The sequence below is a fragment of the Macaca mulatta genome, chromosome 14 (assembly GCF_049350105.2).
Source record: "Macaca mulatta isolate MMU2019108-1 chromosome 14, T2T-MMU8v2.0, whole genome shotgun sequence".
In the NCBI taxonomy this organism is placed as follows: domain Eukaryota; kingdom Metazoa; phylum Chordata; class Mammalia; order Primates; family Cercopithecidae; genus Macaca; species Macaca mulatta.
In genome coordinates, this window is record NC_133419.1 from 108,041,349 (window position 1) to 108,047,258 (window position 5,910).

General features: G+C 40.6%; 1 pseudogene; it reads left to right on the forward strand.

Moving 5' to 3' along the window:
• The first annotated feature begins 4,180 nt into the window (after positions 1 to 4,180).
• LOC706716 (argininosuccinate synthase pseudogene) lies at positions 4,181 to 5,707 on the forward strand (annotated as a pseudogene).
• Positions 5,708 to 5,910: the final 203 nt, after the last annotated feature.

Sequence of the window (5,910 nt, forward strand, 5' to 3'; positions counted from 1 at the left end):
TCCTGCTATATCTGATATATACCATCAGATATATCAGAACATATTAAAATATATACATATAAATTCTGGTATATATCAGAAGCATTAAAATACAGTAAAGTAGATATAGAATATACATATCAGGAGCATTTTATATATATATAAAATAAGAATTATATATATCAGGGGAATTTTTATAGACACAAAATTTTTATCTTATTTAGGAATACTTAAAATTCATAGGTTGACTCTCCATTTCTCAATATTTGCTATTGTTTTGCTTTCTTGCTTTTTCTTTATATTCTTTTTAAGTCTCTGAAACTTTTGAACGTTTTTCTTCATCTCCAGGACAAATTTTCTAGAGAGCCAATTTTTCTTCCTATAGATAATTTAGTTTTGCCCTTATGTATTGAAATTCTTTCCATTCTTTACCGCATGACAACTACCTTCTGTCATGCTGTTCTTTATCCCATACCATTTTCTCTTTATTAGTTGCTCATGCTTCATAAAGGTCATGCCTTCATATCTTTTACTGAGAACACTAAACAGATATTATCTAGCTATTCTGCTACTTCTTGTCACAAATAATTTTTAGAGGCGTATTTTTCCTTTGAGCCTTCAGATTAACATAACTTTTTGGTGCTATAGAATATTTTATAGACCCAATTTTGCTTTTCATTGCTTATGTGCTTATATTTATGTCTGACTGAGTTGAGATCTCTTTAGGTCAAGCATTGCCAACAGACATGGTAAATTGTGTGTCCTTAAGCATCTCTTTATTGGTCATTTGGGGCACTAGATGGCTTATCTCAAATCTAAACTTAGAAACATAGTAATGAGTATACCCTTAATCCAATTTATGGTGTGCAGCAAGCATTTATGCCTTGTGGCTCTGCTGAAATATGTTAAAATATTCTGTTTTTGCTGTTGAATTCTCCATGTTAGGCAATAAAATGCATATCCTGGGATGCAAGGAATTAATTCACATCCTCCTTTCCCCTGTTTTTGTGTACTAAAAGCTAATATCAGTGCAGGAAGAGACGATTTGTTTTCTTGGTTTAGAGCAGGAGGTGAAACACTGGGACACTGGTATAAGACCTTTTCTACTTCAGAAACTATTTCCTGTGCAGTATGGGGGTGACCTGCTTGACAAGTACAGCCTTTTTGTTCCTGGGCTAGAAGAAGGTAGATAAAATGAGTCAAACCCTTCTCATGCAAAGGAATGAGCATGCATAGCCTAGGGAAGTGTTTCTCAATCTAATCCAGTCAGTTTTTCAATTCCTGAGAACTCTCAAATGTTAATTTGTAGTACACTCTTCTTCATTCCCAGTACTGTCGAAAATTTTATATATCTTCAAGTATTTATTTTTTTAAAGAAAAATCTGGAGAAGACAGCATGCCACTACATTGCCTCAGAATTTTCAATGATCTCTTGTAATAGACTTTGTATGTGTTTCCATTTTTTTACTTCCTCCAACTGACAGTCACTAAATATAATTTCCCCGCCTGTCTTAAGTTTAGAAATATAACACCACATATTAGGAGTAAATAGAAGATTATTGAGAGAGTCCCTTACTTATCAAATTAACATCCTAATTCTCAGTGATGGAGCACAACCTCTAAAAATAATAAACATTGTAGTATATGCACAAATCGGTCCCTCTGCACAGAATCCTCTGCCCATCTGCAGACTACTCAGCAACACAGAACAAAAAAATGCACAATTGTAAACATTTTTTGACTTGAAAATAAAATCACTTTTAAGAAACATTAAACTTTTTTTTTTTTTAATCTTGCAAAGACCAACTTCAAGCCATCTCCTCCAAGAAATACTTCCCTTCTGATTCTTCCTTCTGGTGCTTAGCAACAAGGTCAGACAGTTTAACTTGAAAAAGCAAAATTGAGTAAAGTACTTGCTAATAGTATGTTGCTATGTTGGATTTGGAATGCACTGAAACATTTTTATCTTGTTTTTTTCAAAATAAAATTCTAAAATATTATTTTATTACTTTTTCAGATAAAATGATTAAAATCATTAAAATAATTAAAATTGAATTGTGTTTTTTGTTCCTCAAACTCTGGAATCACACCAATAAAATAACAATGAAGTAGTGTCTTCCTCAGAGTGCCACTGCGAAGACTAAGATATGTAATGCACTTAAATAAAAATATCAAAATTACTGATGAGAAGTGCTAACTATAAGCACGGAACCACAAATTTATTTGTGTATACTGCAGAGAATTATAAAGAAAAACAAAAGCAACAAGTATAGTTTTTGACTCAATAATTATAATTTTTTTTTAACATTGTGGCTGTGTTTTTTCTCTATTCCACAAAATACAAAGCATGATATTCAACCCAGAGCAAAAACACTGTTGTCCTGATAGGTATAATGGTAATTTCATACCTGCATCCTTCGACTATAAATTCTTAAAAAGTAGAGATTACACCTAGTTAATTCTGCCCATAACCAAATTCAGAACCATGCATATGGGCAACTCAATGAGCCACCTTCTGTCCTGATTCGACACTATCTAGACAATCCTTTAGGTATATTTTCAATTTCTACTTTTGATTCAGTGGAATTTTGCAATTTGTGAAGTTGATGTGCCCACCATGCCCAGGTGATTAAGTATTTACCCAATATTAATTGAGCACCATCTAGGAGTCAGTCAATGACGTAATTGCCTGGGAGACAATCCCAAGTCACCACTTCCATCTACAAAGATCTCACAGCCTAGCAGAGGGAATAGACTATTTTTAAAAATCACAACTCAGTATGACAAGTGCCGTGGATACTATGGAATAAAATTTGGGAGTCTCCGAGCTGAACTGATGGGGTCATGATTAACCTGAAAAGCAAGTAGGAGTTAGCTATGGAATGAGGAGTCCCACCTGCAGCCAGCCTTATACTGCAGAGGGGTTGATGCCGGGACGTCTTATACTGACTACAGACGCTTGGGTTTGGATTTCCCCTCAGCCAATTCTGAGCTTAGTGAGCTTTAACAAATCCTTTAACCCCTTGGAGATTGTTCTGCAAAATGAGGATTATAATAGTTTCTAATTAATGGAGTCGCGGGGACCAAATTGGTTAAGTAGAGCTTTTACCAGGCCCTGCTACACAGCAAGCCCTAGCTCAGCGTGAACTTTTATTATCATTATTATTGGTTTGCTGCTTTCTCCCAGTGGCCTCTCCTGAAGTTTCCAATCAAGTTATAATTTTCCTCGTATGTGCTCACATCTCAGGCACATCAGCACAGCAGCATTACGGCCATTCAGCAACGGTTCCAATCAGAGCTCATAAGATCTCGCTTAAGCCTTATCTGAACAATGTGCTAAAGGAACTTTCCTGTTGAAAAAGGAAGGAGCTTTTCAGAGTGCCACTAGATGATTAGAGGCAAACTGTCATGCTGATGTAAATATGAGAGTTTAGTTATGGAAGGTGGGAGTGTTTACTTAAAATGACACTAAAGCTGAATTTTTATGAATGGCTTTTTATTATACAAGACATCTATGTTCACTGAAGAAACTTAGAAAGTATAGACAATCAATAATTTATACAAATTATAATCAGCTGTGATCCCACCACCCATAAAAAAAGTACTATGGCATTTTGATGCAAATAGTTTCAGTCTTCTACACATGCATACTCTGAGAAAAACGCATGTACCCTTCTGCTTCTCTCCCAACTAACCCCACACATACCCCCACTTGAATATCTCTTAGGAAGAGATCATTTGTCATTTGATAGGCCAGAGTTCAGAATGACCACTTGGCCATATTTAACTTGGCCTTATTCCTTAAAGACCCCAAGTCCTCCTTTGGCTCACTTCTTTCTATGACTCGGTGATAAGAAAACCAAGGAATACAAAGAGAGTTGTTCGTGTGTGTGTGTCCTATCTACTCTGTAACTATACTTAAATAGGCAGGGGCATACTCTGTTTACCCAGCCACCCTGGACGCAGGAGGCTTCACTTAAAGTAAAAGTCTCTGGATGTAACCATGCTCTTCTATCCATCTTTTAAGAGAAAGATCACAAGGTGAACTAGGTGTTTATCCAGTTACTAATAAACAATACCATCTCCTATCATTCCTTGAGGATCACTTACTTGGCTGGTAACCCCCTGAGAAAGACACATGATCAGCATGACAGAATCTTCACAGCCCTGCATCCCTGACCATAACACCATTACAGCAATACCAAATTCTCATCTCTAATCTCTAAAAATACGCAAAAATAAACCCATTTATTTGTCTAAAAATGAAATTATCCTGCTCTGTCGCCTGCCACGGCTGCCCGAGCGGTTCACTGCACTGTGGAGACAGACTCCAGACAGTATGTCCAGCAAAGGTTCCGTGGTTCTGGCCTACAGTGGCGGCCTGGACACCTCCTGCATCCTTGTGTGGCTGAAGGAACAAGGCTATGACGTCATTGCTTACCTGGCCAACATTGGCCAGAAGGAAGACTTTCAGGAAGCCAGGAAGACTGAAGCCTGAGGCCAAAAAAGTGTTCATTGAGGATGTCAGCAGGGAGTTTGTGGAGTTCATCTGGCTGGCCATCCGGTCCAGCACACTGTATGAGGACCGCTACCTCCTGGGCACCTCTCTAGCCAGGCCCTGCATCGCCTGCAAACAAGTGGAAGTCGCCCAGCGGGAGGGGGCCAAGTATGTGTACCACGGCACCACGGGAAAGGGGAATGATCAGGTCCGGTTTGAGCTCACCTGCTACTCGCTGGCCCCCACAGATAAAGGTCATTGCTCCCTGAATAATGCCCGAATTCTACAACCGGTTCAAGGGCCGCAATGACCTGATGGAATACTCAAAGCAACGCGGGATTCCCATCCCGGCCACTCCCAAGAACCCGTGGAGCATGGACGAGAACCTCATGCACATCAGCTACGAGGCTGGAATCCTGGAGAATCCCAAGAACCAAGCGCCTCCAGGTCTCTACACGAAGACCCAGGACCCGGCCAAAGCCCCCAACATCCCTGACATTCTTGAGATCGAGTTCAGAAAAGGGGTCCCCATGAAGGTGACCAACGTCAAGGATAGTGCCACCCTCCAGACCGCCTTGGAGCTCTTCATGTACCTGAACAAAGTCGAGGGCAAGCACGGCGTGGGCATTGTCATCGTGGAGAACCGCTTCATTGGAATGAAGTCCCGAGGTATCTACGGGGCCCCAGCAGGTACCATCCTTTACCGCGCTGATTTAGACACCAAGGCCTTCACCGTGGACCGGGAAGCGCACAAAATCAAACAAAGCCTGGGCTCGAAATTTACTGAGCTGGTGTATACCGGTTGCTGGCTTTCTGGCACAGCCCTGAGTGTGAGTCTGTCCGCCGCTGCATCGCCAAGTCCCAGGAGCGAGTGGAAGGGAAAGTGCAGGTGTCCGTACTCAAGGGCCAGGTGTCCCTACTGAAGGGCCAGGTGTACATCCTTGGCCGGGAGTCCCCACTGTCTCTCTACAACGAGGAGCTGGTGAGCAGGAACGTGCAGGGTGATTAAAGCCAATTGATGCCACCGGGTTCATCAACATCAATTCCCTCAGGCTGAAGGAATATCATTGTCTCCAGAGCAAGGTCACCGCCAAATAGACGCTCTTACAATGAGGAGCTGGAGCCGCCTCAATTTGCAGCTCCCCCAAGTACAGGCGCTAATCGTTGTGATAATTTGTAATTGTGACTAGTTCTCCCTGGCTGGCAGCATAGTGGGGCTGCCAGGCCCCAGCTTTGTTCCCTGGTCCCCCTGAAGCCTGCAAACATCGTCATTGAAGGGAAGGGTGGGGGGCAGCTGCGGTGGGGAGCTATAAAATGACAAAAGATATACTAGTCAAAAAAAATGAAATTATACCATACATATCAACTTATTAACTATGTAAGTTAATAAATAACCCAATCATATATTTTTATATTGATGAATATATACATAA